Source organism: Lissotriton vulgaris, chromosome 11 (genome assembly GCF_964263255.1).
Source record: "Lissotriton vulgaris chromosome 11, aLisVul1.2, whole genome shotgun sequence".
Classification (NCBI taxonomy): Eukaryota; Metazoa; Chordata; class Amphibia; order Caudata; family Salamandridae; genus Lissotriton; species Lissotriton vulgaris.
The window spans coordinates 620,249,464-620,271,619 of NC_141699.1; positions in this window are offsets into that span (position 1 = coordinate 620,249,464).

Consider the following 22,156-nt stretch of genomic DNA (forward strand, 5'->3'; position numbering starts at 1 on the left):
GAATTTTCAAGGTTTTGTAAATGCTAATTCCTAACTATATATGGTCTATAACCTATGGTTTTTTCAGTGAATTTTCAAGGTTTTGTAAATGCTAATTCCTAACTATATATGGTCTATAACCTATGGTTTTTTCAGTGAATATATATATATACATACATATATAAACATATATCATCTGTATATCTATATAAATACAAACATAAATGCATGCATACATATACTTATATGCATACAGATGCATGTTATTTACATGAAAGTTGAAAAAACACTAATAAAAGCAAAGCTAAAAAGCCACCTCATTACAAACAGAATGGCTTTAACTTAAACGAGGGCGAGATCTATTGCATTTTCAATGCCTCTTTACTTTGGTTCCATCAAGAAGGCATTCAGATGTGTCACACATTTGCCATAAATTCTGAATGTTAGCACTCTAGTTGCACATTAGATCACTGTAGTAAAGCTACTGCTCACCAGGGACGTCTGCTGCTGGTATTCAGAGAGCATGTTTCAGTCTGCATGTCAGAATTTTTTTAATGAAATAGAAGAGGATTTGAGAAGTCACTCAAAATGATCCCTAATTTTTCTTTCTGAAGCACTAATCATACTTACTATAGCACAATTAACCCCCTCATGTTGTTCCTTTTTAAATTGAGTGTTTTCAGACTTACCACTTCATTCCAATCAAGATGGCTTCTGGTGTGCCATACTTTTGTCATAAGTAAGACTGTTAGCGCTCTAGTTGTTCTTTAGAACACTCTGGGACATTCTGTCATTGGGCTATACTGGGGGTACATCTGGGTGATATTTGGGCTACATGTAGGCTCTTTTGTCTCTGGTGGCCATCTTGGGAGACTGTATGTCAGAATTTTTTAATGAAATTGAAGAGGGTTTGAGAAGTCACTCAAAATGTGCCCTAATTTTTCTTTCTGCAGCACTAATCATAATTCATATGGCAAAATATACCCCCTCATTTTGTTCCTTTTTAAATTAAATGTTTTAAGAGTTACCACTTTATTCCAATCAAGATGGCTTCAGGTGTGCCATACCTTTGTAATAAGTAGGACTGTTAGCGCTCTAGTTGTTCTTTAGAACACTCTGGGACATTCTGTCATTGGGCTATACTTGGGCTACATCTGGGTGATATTTGGGCTACATTTGGGCTCTTTTGTCTCTGGTGGCCATTTTGGGAGACTGCATGTCAGAATTTTTTAATGAAATAGAAGAGGATTTGAAAAGTCACTCAAAATGTGCCCTAATTTTTCTTTCTGCAGCACTAATAATACCTTCTATTGCATAATATACCCCCTCATTTTGTTCCTTTTTAAATTAAATGTTTTAAGAGTTACCACTTTATTCCCATCACGATGGCTCCAGGTGTGCTATACCTTTGTAATAAGAAGGACTGTTAGCGCTCTAGTTGTTCTTTAGAACACTCTGGGACATTCTGTCATTGGGCTATACTTGGGCTACATCTGGGTGATATTTGGGCTACATTTGGGCTCTTTTGTCTCTGGTGGCCATTTTGGGAGACTGCATGTCAGAATGTTTTAATGAAATAGAAAAGGATTTGAGAAGTCACTCAAAATGTGCCCTAATTTTTCATTCTGCAGCACTAATCATACTTTCTATGGCAAAATATACCCCCTCATGTTGTTTCTTTTTAAATTAAATGTTTTAAGAGTTACCACTTTATTCCAATCAAGATGGCTTCAGGTGTGCCATACCTTTGTAATAAGTAGGACTGTTAGCGCTCTAGTTGTTCTTTAGAACACTCTGAGACATTCTGTCATTGGGCTATACTTGGGCTACATTTGGGTGATATTTGGGCTACATTTGGGCTCTTTTGTCTCTGGTGGCCATTTTGGGAGACTGCATGTCAGAATGTTTTAATGAAATAGAAAAGGATTTGAGAAGTCACTCAAAATGTGCCCTAATTTTTCATTCTGAAGCACTAATCATACTTTCTATGGCAAAATATACCCCCTCATGTTGTTTCTTTTTAAATTAAATGTTTTAAGAGTTACCACTTCATTCCAATCAAGATGGCTTCTGGTGTGCCATACTTTTGTCATAAGTAAGACTGTTAGCGCTCTAGTTGTTCTTTAGAACACTCTGGGACATTCTGTCATTGGGCTATACTGGGGGTACATCTGGGTGATATTTGGGCTACATTTAGGCTCTTTTGTCTTTGGTGGCCATCTTGGGAGACTGTATGTCAGAATTTTTTAATGAAATTGAAGAGGGTTTGAGAAGTCACACCACGCTTACCTGACCTTGTTGCCATCGGGCATTGCCGTGAGGGGAACGGCGGGAGCAGCGAACGCAGCGGCACACGACGGGAGTCGAGGGAGGCGTCCCGAGAGACCGGACCACACTCCCCAGCATTCCCTCTGCCAGCAGCGCGCCCGTGACGCGCAGAGAGCGCCGGAGGCGCCAGATAAAGGCTGACACCCCCACTCGCCCTGCGAGTCGCGCGCGGGAGCGACCGGGAGAAGCCCGGGACAAGGGTGGGGCCGTCTGTGGCCGTCAGGGGCCAGAAGAGGCCGGGCAGGGCCAGCCCTCTTGGCTCGAACTGTGAGTACCTTTGAAGGACAAATCGTGGAAAACCCACTTGTTCCCCCTTGTTTATTTTAATCAAAACGTTACCGGATACTGTCAAAGCAACCCCTGAAATGTCAGTCCAAAGTACATTACCGGATAATTACTTATTGAAAGTGGTGTCCAAAATCAACAGCGATAGAAGGAAGTCACTAGGAAAAAGTACTAATGCAGACCCCCCTTTGACTATGTCTGTTGATGCAATTAATTATGATAATATTGCTAATGAGATGGTCGCTCCTGTAGAGCTTGATAATAGCATTATTAGTATAAATGTCGAAACGACCAAGGTTCCAGACAAGTCAATAATGGGGGAAGATGGCCAATGTGATAATGTTGGGGGGACACCTCAGCAATCTGGGAGGGCTTCCAAATTTATGCGAGCCTGTAGAAAACCTGTTTCCAAGCGAGGTAGTCACATCTCAAGAAGGAAAAAAGATATGACCCTACTGGAACATACCGAGGATTTAGTAACCTCGAACCCAGATAAATATGTTTTCATTAAGCCTGACCAAATTGACTCACTAACGAGTACTATTCTCAGTCAACTTAGTATGGTGGTAGAGCCACTGCTCACCAAGATTGGAGATCTCCAGGAGGAAGTAGCTAGGTTAAGGGGCTTGGTGGGTAAGCATGCAGACAACTTAGAAAAGTCTTTAGCCGACATTAAAAAGTCATCTTGCCCTGCCACTGCCCCCACTATGGATAAGGAGCAGCCACAAGCCTCTACAAGTGCCCCTCCCATTGTCACTAGGAAACACTGCTCTAAGGAACCACCGAAACCACTACCCACATCGACTCAGGTGGCAGGAAGATCTTCAAAACAATCCAATAATGGGGTTACAAGTACTTTGCCGGGTGTTATATTATCAGCCCCCAAGCAAGTATCCGCACCTACGGTGCCAGCTCCATCTGATACGACGGGAGGATCTAATGGGGTGCCCACTAGGATATGTAGACGCCCAGTTGATCTACCACCCGACTGTGTACCTTACGTTGTGGTATTAACTAACGTCCCCATTCTCACTCAGTCCCCAAACGAATATGAGACACCTGACTCTCTGAGAAATAAGACTATTTCCTGGTTAAATCGTCATTGCGGCTATCCAGTGGGCTATTCTGACCAAATCATCTCCATCAGAAGAGTCAACTGGATAGGTAACACCAAAAAAGTCGGCGGGGGGGATTGTGTGATAATAAATTTTAAGCACCCACAACATGTGGCGACTGTCTTGCTTAGAGCGGCCGCAATTACACAGTCGGAGACTGAAGTAATTGCTAGACCATTGGGCTACTTTTATAATCACCTCGGTGGGCAACCTCCGCCTAACTGTAAGGAGAGGGTACCGAGCAATCCTACCTATCCGTCTATGGTAAATAGACCATTGATGCCTAACTTCTTCTTTGGCCCACAAAATAGTTTATTCACCCCACCGCTGCACATGGGGAATCCCATGTTTGGGGGGAATGTTCCCCCAATGCATACCCCCAACCCATTTGTGCCGTTTGGTAGTACCCCTTTATTTGATAACGGAATGGTTTACCAGGTCCCCACCCAGAACAGGTTTCAGTCTCTGAGTCATTTAGACCAGAACGACTGACATGAGATTGACCCTCCTAGGGATCTGGGATGTAGTACTCCTAATGAAGAAGCTGTTTTGTTAATTGAGGAAATGAGTAATGATGTGTGCTTGAACTGTACGTTGAATGGGGGAGATATCCCAAAATTTATACCTAACATAGAGCCTTTTACTACAGAGAATAGCATGTCCATACCTAGTGTTGAACAGCCAAATGCTAGCAAAGAGAGAGAGAAGGTAACTTGTTACATTGCTAGCTGGAACATTGCGGGAATTGCGGCCAAGGAGGATGCCTTAGGCTGGAAGGATTTTGTGTATTTGTTTGACATCCTGTGTTTACTGGAAACCTGGAGCAAAAATTTCAAGGGCATTGAGGGGTATGTGTCTTATGAGCTCCCAGCATCGCCCTCAACCCATGGTAGAGCTAAAGGTGGGTTGTTGGTGTTAATTTCTGTCAAATTACCCATCTTAGTGAAAAAGTTTGTTAACGTGGGGGCGCATTCGCAAATTTTATGGCTTGCACAAGAAACTGGCAGAAATATTATATTGATAAATTTCTATAATAACGTTTTTGACAACACTAGACATGTAGTAATTAATGACTTAGATACGGCAGTGAATAACTTCGTAAAGAATTTTAATGGTACATTTGAATTTATTTTTGTGGGGGATTTTAATGTTTCTGTGTGCCCATTATCCACCCAGAAGGTTTGTGGTGTGTATAACCGACTGGGGGAAGCTGAAGTCCATTTTCCCCATCACACCTACGGGGAAACTCTGAATAAACTTATGATACAGTATGACATGGAAATTATGGACAATGCTAAAAATGATATGCGTGAAAATATACCAACTTTTAAAGGAAGGGGCGCTAATACTGTTATTGATTTTATATGCATGTCATCAACCATTGCCCCGCTATGCCCAATGCCCAAGGTGATAGATATTATGTTAAGTGACCACAACTGTTTGACTACTGAATTAACGTTCTGGGAAAAAGATCATGTCTGCGAACAGGGTATCATCGCTAATATTGAACCCCATAGACAGAATGGTTATAGACTAAGGTGGAAAGGAGAAAAAGCTGCCATAACATCAGACTCCATTATTTCTAGTTGTCTGATGGATATCACGGCAATTCTAGAACAAGAAGACACCTCGTCTGTCAGTATTGATCACTTTAACAGAATTAATTCTACCATCAATAAAAAGTTTACTAAAGAGGCTGGGTCTAGAGCTAGGTGTCCAAGGGGTTGGTTTGACCATGCTTGCTCTATAGCCCGGAAAGAACTTAAAGAGGCCCTTGCAGCAAAACCAAGGGACAAAGATTTGGTGGTCCAACTTAGACAGGGATATAACATGACCCTAAATCGTAGAAAAGCTGAATTACAGCAAGAAGCCTGGGATAATCTTACCCAAGCTGCGGACACGAATAATTGTACCCTGTTCTGGAGCACGGTGAATAGCCCATTCCTAAAAGATGACAAGGTCCCAGAACTCACATCTAATGTGAGTATGGATTCATGGATCCAGCATTTTTCTAACATCTTTGACTCTAGCAATTTAATAGATCCCAAAGGTGATAGATGGCCCATTCTAGCCTTAGATATTACAATCAGTGAAACTATGGCTAGTATAAGATCTAGTAAAGGAGGTAAGGCCCAGGGGCCGGATGGCGTTCCCATAGACGTGTACAAGACCGCGCCAGATATTTGGGGCCCACTGCTTACCAAAATCTTTAACACAGCTATATGCTGTAAAATACCGTCTACCTGGGAAGAGTCAATAATCATCCCTATCTATAAGAAAGGAGATCGGGGGGATGCTAAAAATTATCGACCCATATCCTTATTGGATTCATCAGTTAAAATTATGAGTAGGGTCCTTCTTGTAAGATTAGAAGAGTGGGCAGAATCTAATGAGATACTAAGTAACTGTCAGTTTGGCTTTAGGAAAGGCCGTGGTACTATAGAACAGTGTCTGAATTTAGAGCTATTAGTGGGAAAATATACCCAGGCGAAAAAAGGGTCACTTTATCTTTGTTTTGCTGACCTTAGTAGTGCCTTTGATTTGGTAGACCATGCAATATTATGGGCCAAATTATTGGAAATGGGTGCCCCTGAAGGAATTATTTATTTCTTAGCCCGACTGTATGAAAAACTTCGCACCAGCGTCCGCTATGGACCCAATGGGGAATGTACTACAAAGTTTGGGATAGGAAGGGGTATCAGACAGGGGTGCGTTTTAGCACCCCTGCTTTTTACCCTCTTTATTAATGAGGTTGAATCTGCCCTGCAGGCAGTCGCTGCAGACGCCCCTAGAGTTAATAACTTTAACATCCCGGTATTACTCTATGCGGACGACGCAGTGTTACTGTCTAGGACACCCTTGGGTCTCCAACGTTTGATGGATTGTTTTGTATCCTTCATCAAGAATAGGAAACTGGTGATTAACAAGTCTAAGACTTATGTAATGGAATGCGGTTCGGGAAAAGTAAAAAGAAATGGTAAAACCCATTATGTTATTGATGGTGAACTAGTTAAAAAAGTTGAAAACTTTTGTTATTTGGGAATTACCTTTTCTAATAATGGGAGTTGGGCCACTGAACATAAGGTGGTCAGAACTAAGATGATTAGGAGTGCTAATGGGGTCTTTCTGTTTGCCAAGAAGCTGGGGAATAGACGTATTAAAGACATGTTAAATATTTACAAAGCTAAATGTCTCTCTGCGGCCCTCTATGGGGCAGGAGTATGGGGTGTGTCATCTGCCAATAGCCTTCAGGTAGAGGAGAACCTCTTCCTGAAAAAGCTCTTATGTTTACCCAAGTCTACTTCCAATTCCTTGGTTCATAACGAGACAGGGATCCAAGCCCTAAATGATCTGATCATGCTAAGGCCCATACTACTGTGGCGCTCTATCTGGCTCAGTGATGGTACGTCATTGAACAGAGCAATTATTAAGGACTGCCTTTTATTGGACCAACACTTGAAGATCCCCTGGATTAAATATATTATTGAAGGTGTACAAAAGTTTTATGGGATCAATGTGTTAATGGACCACTATAGGCTCTCGGAAATCCCCAAATCTAATGTGAAAACAATTTTTTTAAATCATTGTAATGAAAGGCATCTCTTAGAGGATTCTAAGCTAATTACATGTGTACTGTACAATAGCATGAATGAATTTACTGGTTTCAGCCCATATCTATCACAGGTGACTAGAACAACGCACCAGTTTGTACTAACCAGAATGAGGATGGGTATAGTACATTATCTGGTTGCGTGTCCTAACATTAAAATGCGCCCTATTGGTCCCTGTAAATGTGATAATGAAACTGAACAAAGCACTAGGCACTTTTTGTTAACATGTGAATTGTACAGAGAGTTACGGAAATTCTACTTGAAGCCATTATTCAATAGATTTGGAGTGAGAAACACTACGGAGGCTATGAAAATGCTCTTTAATCTGAACCATCCGGACATTTGCTTTTTTACCGCTTCTTTTTTGCTTAAAGCTATTAGCGCCAGGAAAAGTATGTGTTTTTAAAATATATGTACTTTTTTAAATATTTATTCCATCCCCCTCTGGATATTTTGTAACATGTGGTTTTAATTGGAGATATGTATTGTTTAATGTATTGTCTGTAATTAATTATTTTATATTTTATATTATGTGTTTTTCTTCTATGAAATTGTATAAAATGCCTGTATTATATGTGCTTTTATGGACATGTTTTTTAAATGATCCGAATAAAGCTTTATGAATTGAAATGAGAAGTCACTCAAAATGTGCCCTAATTTTTCTTTCTGCAGCACTAATCATAATTCATATGGCAAAATATACCCCCTCATTTTGTTCCTTTTTAAATTAAATGTTTTAAGAGTTACCACTTTATTCCAATCAAGATGGCTTCAGGTGTGCCATACCTTTGTAATAAGTAGGACTGTTAGCGCTCTAGTTGTTCTTTAGAACACTCTAGGAGGCTGCAGTAGAACACAAAGGAATCAACTGACAGTCTCTGTCCTTGTTGGATGTACATGTTTTACTGAGAATGTCAGACTTCATTTTCACATGACTGAGAAAGATAATGTGAATTTACAGAAAATATGCTTTCAGTTTAGCTTATAGATCCCCTTCCAAACCACTGTGGGAAAATCATGAGATATTAGTTTTCTTTCAAACAATATTCATGATATCACAGCAGAAGGTTTTTTCACATGGTAAAATCACCTTAGAGCCCACCACAATTCCTAAAACGAGTATGGTACCATCAACAAATGATTTATAATGTAACTAAAGTCCTAAAACCCTCTATTAACTACAATGCTTTTTAATGAGGTGCTATCATGTATATTGGTCCCAAGATGGCTGCCAACACTTCTTGGATGAAGTGCTGACAGCCAATCAGATCAGAGGTGTGGTTAGGCTCCGCCCAGATATATATCTTTTTTTGAACCTAAATTACTCAAAATCCACTGGAGCACATATATTGAGACCTAGCAAAGGCACATCGGGCTAACAGTCCCTACAATTTTGCCAAGTTTCGTGCAAATCCATTCAGCCGTTCGAGCTAAAAGTGAGGCCAACCGCCCTATGGAAATTAACATGGGAAAAACGCGTTTTGGGACCCCCCTTTTTTCTCGGCCCCACCTTGATGAAACCCCCCCAAATTGTCAGGGGCTGCTCAGAAACAAAATGGTCCATTTTCCTGAAAATTTCAGCCAATTCCGTCCACAAACGCCAAAGTTATTAGACATAGAATTTTCAAAAATCCCATAGAGAAAAAATCCTAACTATATATACCTACTGGCGACCGCCAGTAGGTAATATATATATATATGTATATATATATATATATATATATATATATATATATATATATATATATATATATATATATATATATATATATGTATTACCTACTTACATTCGCCAGTAGGTAGTTATAGTTTGCACCTAGTGGTACAAAAGGGGGTGGTGATGGACGGAGCATCTGAACCAATCAAACACTCACACCCAGTCAACAGATCTGGGTTTAATCCATCACCGTTCTTTAGCCCACTCCGCCACCCCAGTTCAGACATGGCCATATGCAAATCAGTCTGACCCTGTGCCTCATGGGAACAGTCCAGCCCGAACTGCCAAGTCATGCCTTCCCTGGACCGGAAACAAGCTTCCGAGGACCGGTGTCTGGCATTTCAGCCGTCTTCGGCCCGGCTTGCTTGAATCCAATGGCAAAGTGAGCAAGGGACTCACGTCTGAGCATATCCTTCCAACTTATAGCAAACAAAGTGGTACAAAAGGGGGTGGTGATGGACGGAGCATCTGAAACAATCAAACACTCACACCCAGTCAATCCATCACCGTTCTTTAGCCCACAGTTCCGACATGGCCATATGCAAATCAGTATGACCCTGTGCCTCATGGGGGTGTGTAGTGCAAACAACGATGGATTTAGGCCCAGATCTCTGTACTGGGGTGAATGTATGACATTGTTCTGCATTCTGTCCATCAGCTGTTATTTTTGCATTTATAGTTTGCACCTAGTTTCCATAAGAAAAGCATTTTTTTACTTGGCTATAATTTTGGCTTCATTTCACCAATCTTCCCAAACAAGTGTTAAGGTAGGTTCTGGTTGTCCTGGAAAGTTTGGAAGTGATCCGTACAGTGAAGACCAAGAATTTTGGGTTGTGAAATAAGGGTGCATTTGCAATGTTAATTCCCATTAGAAACTTAAACCACACCTACAGCCTGAACTTTTCTAGAAAAATCCTACATATGACATGGGAAGACAATTTACTGCTCATTGCAAATGGATATCGAATCGCTCTATACAAATATAGACCACAATGCCGGATTGACTGCAGTCAAACACTACCTGGACAAAAGTTCTTTAACCTTTTATAATCACAACACGATGCTTCTAGAGATGGTTAAGTGGTGCCTATTTACCAATTTCTTTATGTTTGATAACAATCTTTACTGTAAAAAACATGGGGTGCCTATGGGAGCTTTGCTTCTCCCCCAGCTATGCGTGTTGCACGTAGGCTGGTGGGAGGAGCAGGTTCTCATGGGTACTTTGGCTAAAGTATGTGACGAGCATGTATTATTTGGCTAAGATACATTGACAATGTGTTTCTAGTATGGAAGGGTGACCAAGATAGTGCAGAAGCTTTTATAGCCAAACTAAACAATAACAACATTAACCTTAAGTTCACTGCACACATAAGTCAAAAACAGGTGGAATTCTTAGATACCAACATCTACATATCAGGCAATCAATTAGAGTCTACTCTATATAGAAAACCAACTGCAGGGAATGCAGCCCTACACAGCACTAGCTGACATCCCTGCCACCTCATTAGTAGTATCCCCTATGGGGAACTCCTTAGACTGAAAAGAATATGTAGCACCAACGAGGAATACACCAAGTGTACCCAGCAGGCACTGGTCAGATTCAAGGCAAGAGGATATAGCGATGTTATCCTTCAACAAGCAAGTGGTGATAAGGCTGCTTTAAAGACTAGGGACTCTCTTTTAGGTTCTCACAGGAGAACCGAGGAAAATGAACATAAGATAGGGGAGAGGATAACATTGCACCTCGTCTCATTACCACATTTAATCGTCAACATAAACAGCTCAGGGCTATTGTTAATAAAAAACTATCACTGTAGTAGTATTACTATTATTTTTGTCACTATTTAATTAGGATTTGTGTTAAATAACTGATATACCATATAGGCCTGTAATAGCTTCAGTATATATTTATATATCTATTTTCTGCAGTTCTTTTTGATTTAATAGTATATTTTCTATGTCTATCATCACATGACAGGGGTGCAGCAACTTAAAAAATGTTCAGCGCAAAGCCAGCCTTATGTGATCAAGGCCGTCTCATCGGCCGAAACGCGTCATGGCAGGCAGAAGGGAGCAATACAATATTTCTCTACTTACAACGAAGTGGAGTTCATGCATTCTTTTTCGCCGTGAGCTGGAAGTCTAAGAATGCTTTGAAGTTGATATATCTATACTACTATTATAAAGAGAGAACATAAACCTTTTGGCAAGGTAAACTCGGGAACCACAGCGCCAATCCACACACCCAATACATTGTTGTAATCCTCAGGGTGTGCAGATGGACATAGGCTATAGAAAATAAAAAAAAAACGTAAACTTAAAAATATAACTTAAAAAAAATAGTAGTGCCCTGAAAGTAGTGCCGGCCACGACGCTGACGGCCACAACATAGTGCTGGCCGCAACGTACGTGAGGACGAGGAGGAGCGGCGGTGAAGTGAGGAGCTCGGGGAGGAGCGGCGGCTCAGGTAAGGCTCTAGGACACGGGACTGGAGGGAGCCGGTGCGGGAGGTCGGCCCGGAACAACTGCAGTAAGGCTCAGGATCTGGGGGCAGCATTTCAGGGACACTGGACGGGAGGGAGTCGGTGCGGGAGGTTGGCCTGGAACAAATGCGGTAAGGCTCAGGGTCTGGGGGCAGCATTTCAGGCATGCGTACACTCCCGCCCCAGACCCCGCCCGCCACAACATTGTCCGGGACACAGACAATGTCGTGGCGGGCGGGGGCCGGGGCGGGAGTGCACGCAAGCCTGAAATGCTGCCCCCAGCCCCCTTCTGCCCCAGGCAAGGCTGGGGCGGGCTGCTAGTATATATATATAGCGGCGGAGCAAAGAACGACAGCACTAGTGTGGGAAGCAAAGGCCAGACTCAGAGAGGCAAATAATGGAAGTACAAGGACAAGAATGAACAGTAATGAACCTTTCCAATGTACATTTAACAGAAATTGAGGAGCAGGTTCTTAAACTTGATTTGACATTTTGTCCAGACTCTCCCATTGACATTGACTATGCGCCAATACGTATAGATATGTACTTACTTGTGCGCAAGCATAAATTGTTCAAAATCCACAAGAATAGGCAACAAGGGGGCCAAGCTCAGGGAGAGAATCACACTAGTGCTACCCCATCCATCAGCAATTTAAAAATTCTTAGGACACTTAATAGCTTGAGCAATGAAGACCAACTAAATATGCCTTATCTGATTCCAATATTATCAACACAGTACATCATTTGTAAATGTAAATGTGAATGTACAGGAATTTATATAGCGCAAATCACCGAGCGGTTTCTAAGCGCTTGCTTAGGGAACCCGTCCTGGTATTCCCCTGTGAGATAACCCCGGCAGGGTATCCGCAAGGTGAAAGCCAGGCATCCCGCCGCGAGGGGCCGTTGTGGAGATTAAGCAAGCTATTGCCCAGAGTCGCAGAGTGTGAACCCATGAATCGAGTAGGCACCGGAGCGAGAATTGTCGAGTCCGTGGACATTTTAGGACTCAAGACCCCACCGAGCCGGGAATTGAACCCTGGTCCCGGGCTGACCTCTGCTTCCAGGTCTGCCTCCTCTAACCAGTGATATTTAACAACAAGGGGTGGTGATGGACAGAGTTTCTGAATTAAGCAGAATACTCTCACCCAGTCAAGAGATCAGGGCTAGATCCAACACCGTTTTTTAGCTCACTGCACCATCCCAGCTCAGAACCTGGCTATATGCAAATTAGTCTGTTCCTGTCCCAGTGCATGATGGGAACAGGGCAAACCAAACTACCAAGCCAATTCTTACACTGGGAAGGAAACAAGCTTCCGGGGACCGGTTTCTGGCATTTCAGCCGTCGTCGGCCCGGCTTGCTTGAATCCTGATGGTGCAATGAGCAAGGGACTCACATCGGAGTATACCCTTCCACGCTTATGGTGGACAAAATATTTAACAACAAGGGGTGGTGATCAACAGAGTTTCTGAATTAAGCAGAATACTCTCACCCAATCAAGAGATCAGGGCTAGATCCAAAACTGTTTTTTAGCTCACTGCACCATCCCAGCTCAGAACCTGGCTATATGCAAATTAGTCTGTCCCTGTCCCAATGCATGATGGGAACAGGGCAAACCAAACTACTAAGCCAATTCTTACACTGGGAAGGAAACAAGCTTCTGGGGACCGGTTTCTGGCATTTCAGCCGTCGTCGGCCCGGCTTGCTTGAATCCTGATGGTGCAATGAGCAAGGGACTCACATCTGAGTATACCCTTCCACGCTTATGGTGGACAAAATATTTAACAACAAGGGGTGGTGATGGACAGAGTTTCTGAATTAAGCAGAATACTCTCACCCTGTCGAGAGATCAGGGCTAGATCCAACACCGTTTTTTAGCTAACTGCACCATCCCAGCTCAGAACCTGGCTATATGCAAATTAGTCTGTTCCTGTCCCAGTGCATGATGGGAACAGGGCAAACCAAACTACCAAGCCAATTCTTACACTGGGAAGGAAACAAGCTTCCGGGGACCGGTTTCTGGCATTTCAGCCGTCGTCGGCCCGGCTTGCTTGAATCCTGTTGGTGCAATGAGCAAGGGACTCACATCTGAGTATACACTTCCACGCTTATGGTGGACAAAATATTTAACAACAAGGGGTGGTGATGGACAGAGTTTCTGAATTAAGCAGAATACTCTCACCCAGTCAAGAGATCAGGGCTAGATCCAACACCGTTTTTTAGCTCACTGCACCATCCCAGCTCAGAACCTGGCTATATGCAAATTAGTCTGTTCCTGTCACAGTGCATGATGGGAACAGGGCAAACCAAACTACAAAGCCAATTCTTACACTGGGAAGGAAACAAGCTTCCGGGGACCGGTTTCTGGCATTTCAGCCGTCGTCGGCCCCGCTTGCTTGAATCCTGATGGTGCAATGAGCAAGGGACTCACATCTGAGTATACCCTTTCACGCTTATGGTGGACAAAATATTTAACAACAAGGGGTGGTGATGGACAGATTTTCTGAATTAAGCAGAATACTCTCACCCAGTCAAGAGATCAGGGCTAGATCCAACACTGTTTTTTAGCTCACTGCACCATCCCAGCTCAGAACCTGGCTATATGCAAATTAGTCTATCCCTGTCCCAGTGCATGATGGGAACAGGGCAAACCAAACTACCAAGCCAATTCTTACACTGGGAAGGAAACAAGCTTCCGGGGACCGGTTTCTGGCATTTCAGCCATCGTCGGCCTGGCTTGCTTGAATCCTGATGGTGCAAAGAGCAAGGGACTCACATCTGAGTATACCCTTCCACGCTTATGGTGGACAAAATATTTAACAACAAGGGGTGGTGATGGACAGAGTTTCTGAATTAAGCAGAATACTCTCACCCTGTCAAGAGATCAGGGCTAGATCCAACACCGTTTTTTAGCTCACTGCACCATCCCAGCTCAGAACCTGGCTATATGCAAATTAGTCTGTTCCTGTCACAGTGCATGATGGGAACAGGGCAAACCAAACTACCAAGCCAATTCTTACACTGGGAAGGAAACAAGCTTCCGGGGACCGGTTTCTGGCATTTCAGCCATCGTCGGCCTGGCTTGCTTGAATCCTGATGGTGCAAAGAGCAAGGGACTCACATCTGAGTATACCCTTCCACGCTTATGGTGGACAAAATATTTAACAACAAGGGGTGGTGATGGACAGAGTTTCGGAATTAAGCAGAATACTCTCACCCTGTCAAGAGATCAGGGCTAGATCCAACACTGTTTCTTAGCTCACTGCACCGTCCCAGCTCAGAACCTGGCTATATGCAAATTAGTCTGTTCCTGTCCCAGTGCATGATGGGAACAGGGCAAACCAAACTACCAAGCCAATTCTTACACTGGGAAGGAAACAAGCTTCGGGGACCGGTTTCTGGCATTTCAGCCGTCGTCGGCCCGGCTTGCTTGAATCCTGATGGTGCAATGAGCAAGGGACTCACATCTGAGTATACCCTTCCACGCTTATGGTGGACAAAATATTTAACAACAAGGGGTGGTGATGGACAGAGTTTCTGAATTAAGCAGAATACTCTCACCCAGTCAAGAGATCAGGGCTAGATCCAACACCGTTTTTTAGCTCACTGCACCATCCCAGCTCAGAACCTGGCTATATGCAAATTAGTCTGTTCCTGTCCCAGTGCATGATGGGAATAGGGCAAACCAAACTACCAAGCCAATTCTTACACTGGAAAGGAAACAAGCTTCCGGGGACCGGTTTCTGGCATTTCAGCTGTCGTCGGCCCAGCTTGCTTGAATCCTGATGGTGCAATGAGCAAGGGACTCACATCTGAGTATACCCTTCCACGCTTATGGTGGACAAAATATTTAACAACAAGGGGTGGTGATGGACAGAGTTTCTGAATTAAGCAGAATACTCTCACCCAGTCAAGAGATCAGGGCTAGATCCAACACCGTTTTTTAGCTCACTGCACCATCCCAGCTCAGAACCTGGCTATATGCAAATTAGTCTGTTCCTGTCCCAGTGCATGATGGGAACAGGGCAAACCAAACTACCAAGCCAATTCTTACACTGGGAATGAAACAAGCTTCCGGGGACCGGTTTCTGGCATTTCAGCCATTTTCAGCCCCGCTTGCTTGAATCCTGATGGTGCAATGAGCAAGGGACTCACATCTGAGTATACCCTTCCATGCTTATGGTGGACAAAATATTTAACAACAAGGGGTGGTGATGGACAGAGTTTCTGAATTAAGCAGAATACTCTCACCCAGTCAAGAGATCAGGGCTAGATCCAACACTGTTTTTTAGCTAACTGCACCATCTCAGCTCAGAACCTGGCTATATGCAATTAGTCTGTCCCTGTCCCAGTGCATGATGGGAACAGGGCAAACCAAACTACCAAGCCAATTCTTACACTGGGAAGGAAACAAGCTTCCGGGGACCGGTTTCTGGCATTTCAGCCGTCGTCGGCCCGGCTTGCTTGAATCCTGATGGTGCAATGAGCAAGAGAGTCACATCTGAGTATACCCTTCCACGCTTATGGTAGACAAAATATTTAACAACAAGGGGTGGTGATGGACAGAGTTTCTGATTTAAGCAGAATACTGTCACCCTGTCAAGAGATCAGGGCTAGATCCAACACCGTTTTTTAGCTCACTGCACCATCCCAGCTCAGAACCTGGCTATATGCAAATTAGTCTGTTCCTGTCCCAGTGCATGATGGGAACAGGGCAAACCAAACTACCAAGCCAATTCTTACACTGGGAAAGAAACTAGCTTCCGGGGACCAGTTTCTGGCATTTCAGCCGTCGTCGGCCCGGCTTGCTTGAATCCTGATGGTGCAATGAGCAAGGGACTCACATCTGAGTATACCCTTCCCCGCTTATGGTGGACAAAATATTTAACAACAAGGGGTGGTGATGGACATAGTTTCTGAATTAAGCAGAATACTCTCACCCAGTCAAGAGGTCAGGGCTTGATCCAACCTGTTTTTTAGCTCACTGCACCATCCCAGCTCAGAACCTGGCTATATGCAAATTAGTCTGTTCCTGTCCCAGTGCATGATGGGAACAGGGCAAACCAAACTACCAAGCCAATTCTTACACTGGGAAGGAAACAAGCTTCCGGGGACCGGTTTCTGGCATTTCAGCCGTCGTCGGCCCCGCTTGCTTGAATCCTGATGGTGCAATGAGCAAGGGACTCACATCTGAGTATACCCTTCCACGCTTATGGTGGACAAAATATTTAACAACAAGGGGTGGTGATGGGCAGAGTTTCTGAATTAAGCAAAATACTCTCACCCAGTCAAGAGATCAGGGCTAGATCCAACACCGTTTTTTAGCTCACTGCACCATTCCCAGCTCAGAACCTGGCTATATGCAAATTAGTCTGTTCCTGTCCCAGTGCATGATGGGAACAGGGCAAACCAAACTACCAAGCCAATTCTCACACTGGGAAGGAAACAAGCTTCCGGGGACCGGTTTTTGGCATTTCAGCCATCGTCGGCCCGGCTTGCTTGAATCCTGATGGTGCAATGAGCAAGGGACTCACATCTGAGTATACCCTTCCACGCTTATGGTGGACAAAATATTTAACAACAAGGGGTGGTGATGGACAGAGTTTCTGAATTAAGCAGAATACTCTCACCCAGTCAAGAGATCAGGGCTAGATCCAACACCTTTTTTTAGCTCACTGCACCATCCCAGCTCAGAACCTGGCTATATGCAAATTAGTCTGTTCCTGTCCCAGTGCATGATGGGAACAGGGCAAACCAAACTACCAAGCCAATTCTTACACTGGGAAGGAAACAAGCTTCCGGGGACCGGTTTCTGGCATTTCAGCCATCGTCGGCCCGTCTTGCTTGAATCCTGATGGTGCAATGAGCAAGGGACTCACATCTGAGTATACCCTTCCACGCTTATGGTAGACAAAATATTTAACAACAAGGGGTGGTGATGGACAGAGTTTCTGAATTAAGCAGAATACTCTCACCCAGTCAAGAGATCAGGGCTAGATCTAACACCGATTTTTTAGCACCCCTTTTCTGAATCGTTTTTGGCCACTATTGGTGTGGCAGGGTATACTCAGACACGAGTCCCTTGCTCACTGCACCATCAGGATTCAAGCAAACCGGGACGACGACGGCTGAAATGCCAGAAACCGGTCCCCGGAAGCTTGTCTTCTTTCTGGTGAAGAATTGGCTTGGTAGTTTAGTCTACCCTGTCCCCATGATGCACTGGGCCAGGGACAGACTGATTTGCATATAGCCAGGTTCTGAGCTGGGATGGTGCAGTGAGCTAAATAACGGTGATGGATCAAGCCCTGATCTTTGGACTGGGTAAGAGTGGTCTGCTTAATTCAGACACTCTGTTCATCACCACCCCCTTTTCTGAATCGTTTTTTGCCACTATTGGTATGGCAGGGTATACTCAGACATGAGTCCCTTGCTCACTGCACCATCAGGATTCAAGCAAGCCGACCACCTTAAACAGTGGTCAGATGAGAATCTGTTGAACTGGGATGAAGTGAAATTTCTTAGGAATGAAACCCCCACTGTTCCCACCTTTTACCTCCTCCCAAAGGTACATAAAGACCCCATAAAGCCACCAGGGAGGCCTATAGTGTCCTCCCAAAAAATTCTGCTGGAAAATGTTTTTCCTTTTGTGGACTATTTTCTAGCAGGCTATGTGAAGGACTTGACATCACATATTGGAGACACAAAAGATTTTCTCCAAAAAATTGAGAACATCCACTGGGAAAAGCACTTTTGGCTGGTATGTTTAGACATCAAGAGTCTGCATACCAGCATCAGGAACAATGATGGTCTGAGAGCATGTGAGCACTTTTTGAAGTCTAGAAGTATCCACCTTGTAGCTCATACCAAAATGCTGGTACAAATGATTGAAGTATGTCTTGTGGAAAACATCTTTATATGCAAAGGTGTGTTATATAAACAAACACAGGGGACTTCTATGGGCACCTGCTTTGCTCCCAGCTACGCCAATCTTTTGGTAGGCTGGTGGGAGGAGCAGGTGCTCTAGAGTGAACCCCTAGATTACTGGACAAATAAGGTCAATATTTTGTTCAGATATATAGACTTTTTGTCTGGTAAGGTACTGAGAAAGATCTACTTAATTTTGTAAATGAACTAAATCACAACTCAGTCAACCACGAATTCTCTATGCAACACAGCCAGGAGAGTGTAGACGTCCTAGATATCAAGGTCACAGCTAAAGACAACAAACTGGAAACTGAGGTATTTAGGAAAAAAACAGCTGGCAACTCTGTGTTAACCCTGCCAGCTGCCACCCACCCAACTTCAGATGGAGCATTCCCTATGGTGAATTTCTCTGCGCCAAGATAAATTGTAGCTCAGAAGAAACATTTATGAAAAACAAATCTGAAATGTTTAAAAGATTTCAAGCTATGGGATACGCATCTAGGATGTTGAAAATAGGAGAGAAAAAAGTTGACACTGTTAAGAGGGTGGAATCACTCTACAAAGCACCAAAAACCAAACCAATGAAATCTGATTCCACTATTAGGCTTATCACTACCTATCAATCAATCAATCAGGACATTTATAAAGCGCGCCACTCACCCGCAAGGGTCTCAAGGTGCTGAGGGGGGGGGCTGCTACTGCTCAAAGAGCCAGGTCTTGAGTTGCTTCCTGAAGGAGAGATGGTCTTGGGTCAGTCGTAAGTGGGTGGGGAGGGAGTTCCACGTCTTGGCAGCCAGGTAGGAGAAGGATCTTCCTCCAGTGGTGGTTCTGCAAATCCGTGGTACGGTGGCGAGGGTGAGGCTGGTGGAGCAGAGTTGTCTGGTGGGTGTGTAGAACGAGAGGCGGTTGTTGAGGTATACCTACAACTCACAATCACTCCAGCTCAGCCAAATAGACAGAAGAAGATGGGATATACTCCTACAAGACAAAGCTCTTAAAGAGAAACTAAGCCCGCATCCTGCTATAACATATAGGAAAGGCCAATCGTTAAAAGGCCAAATTGTAAGGAGTCATATGGAAAACAAACATCTGACTTGGCTGGCAAAGAGGGGAGGATTCCACAAATGTGGAAAATGTAAAGCGTGTAGCCACATTGAGAATGTGAGGGAGGTGGTATTACAAAGAGCAAACAGATAATGGTGCATACGCAAAAACATACATGTAACACAGAATTTGTGGCTTACGTTATCACTTGTCCTTGTGACAAGGGGTACATAGGCTCAACTACCTTCCCTGTCAAAAAGAGAATACTCGAACACTGGCGAGCTATTACCAACAAAGACTTTACGTACAGCACTGCGAGGCTCTTCAACAAACACCATGATGGTGACTGGACTAAGGCCAAATACTATGGAATGGATTCCATCCCTAAAAACCAGAGAGGTGGTAAAAGAATTTTGACTATGCGAAGACCTGAGTCAAAATTCATTCTTCAAGCTGGTAGTGTCGCTCCCAGAGCGATGAATATTGACGAAGAAATGCACGTGCATCTCTGATTGTCTTGATCTGTTAATCTCCCGCTACCTGATGGGAACTTCGGTTCCAAATTGTTTTTAATGCATTCACTTTTCGTTTGTGACTTACTCATTTGTTTGTGTTTGAGACTATTAGTGATGTTTTTCCATAGTAATAATAGCATTAGAGATGATTCTCTGTAATAATCTATTGTTGAATTGTCTTCTTGTGTAAGATACTGTTTTTATGGAAGTTGAGTGCAATGATCTATGCTAATCAATTTTTTATCTCTGTTTGCCTTCTGATAGATTGGACCAGGTGGAGTGAGTGTGTCACCGACTACTGATAAAGCTACATGCATGGAGTTTGGTGTTTGTATTTGTGATCACGCTCTCCTTTACTAGAAACATGTTTGAACATACATAAATATAAATTTGATAGAATCATGTGAGTAGGTTTGAATGAGATTGCTAATCCTTGTATAACTAAATTGCACTGCCGGGGTATTATACCCTTGATTAAGCTCTCTTATTATTTTTCATCGTATTTTACACTGTATATAAGTTAGCACATAGAGTGATTCCCTGATGACTATCGTAAATTGCATACTCTGTGCCCATGGATACTTTGTTTGTATATGTAAGCATTCCTTTGCTATGAAAGGGTACCATACCCAGAATCTATTATTGATTTACAGTGTTAATGTTTTCAAATTTGAAACACAATACAGAGCTAATTTGAGTAAATCCGACTGTTTGATTTGCACAGATTATATATGACACAAAATGCAATATAATTTTGTAACTCACTTCACCTCTGGACGGTGGTGAAATCCAGAGTCTTTTCTTTATTTTTGTTGAAGTAAAAAAAGCATTTAAAGCTGTAAATCCGAACTGTGGTGATGTGACCAAGAGCTGGATAGCTCGAAAACGCGTCTCTGTTTTCTGCCCATGAATAAAATAAATATTTCCGTTTACTGGATTGGTGTGGCTCGTTCTTCGGAGATTCGGTGAAGTTGCCTGTAGAATACCAGTGCAAACTTTCACTCCAAAGAAGACGCTGACTCAGTGGATAATTTCCAAAGCAAGATTACTTTATTCCAAACAAACGTCCCAGATGCGTTTCGGCAGTATACAACCGCCTTGTTCACTACATCGGGTAACTCACTAGTGTCAACTAATTTATACATTTACAGGTTGACAGTTAAAAGCAGTATGGTTGTCACGGCAACCGCTTTTGGACAAACAACATAGAAGAGTTGCTCGTATCTGCATGACATTGCAAAAACAGAAACGATTTGTGTGAACAAAAGTAAGATTTTAACAGGTATTTTCAAGAATAGAAGCAAACATTTATACTGATGAAATTCAGTGTTATCAATTGTTAAAATTATCACAATCGAATAGTTCAAGAAAAGAAAGGAAGTGTGTGTACGTATTAGATGCATACCTGTGGAAAATTGTTTGCAGAGCGCTGTGACATTCGTAGTGACACACAGATTGCAATGATGTTATGTCTCACAATATGCGCTTGAGTCTAAGCATATAGTAGGTTTAGAAGCAAAAGGGACAACCTAATGCATGTGTATGTGTAAATATATATTCAATTATCACGTTCCCAAATCGTTCGCACTCCGGTTACAAACAAAGGGTAAGGGCAAAACTTCTGTTTAATTTCAAAACCACTCCAGCTGTCAAGACGTGTTTTGGTCACTGCCGTGACCTTGATCACACATATATATAGGCAAGATTATGACCTAGGGCAAATCTTCACTTTTTCACAGAAGTATGATGGTATCCGTAAGGCTAAAGGTGGTACCACTGGAAATACTCAAACAAAGACACAGGGCAGACGCAATTATAAACAAATGCAATCCAATACGGAAGAATCAGGGGCATCCGATTTCAGCTCAGGCCCAGGAAGTGATACAGATTCTGAACAGAGGCAAATGGGAGGGGTAAATGTTGGCAAGAAACCATCTCCGGGTGAAGAGATCAGTTTTTTATGCAAGGAGCGCCTCCAAACTCTAAGACCTGGGACGAGAAAGTACTACGGAGAAAGTGGAAAAACTACGTCCGTAGGAGGAGACGCAGGGACGAGGGCGCGGGCAGGGCCAAACAAGCAATGGCCCGCCGAAAAAGAAGGGCAAGGGCAGGGGTCAGTGGCAGAAGAAATAAACAGCTACTCCCAACAGACAATTA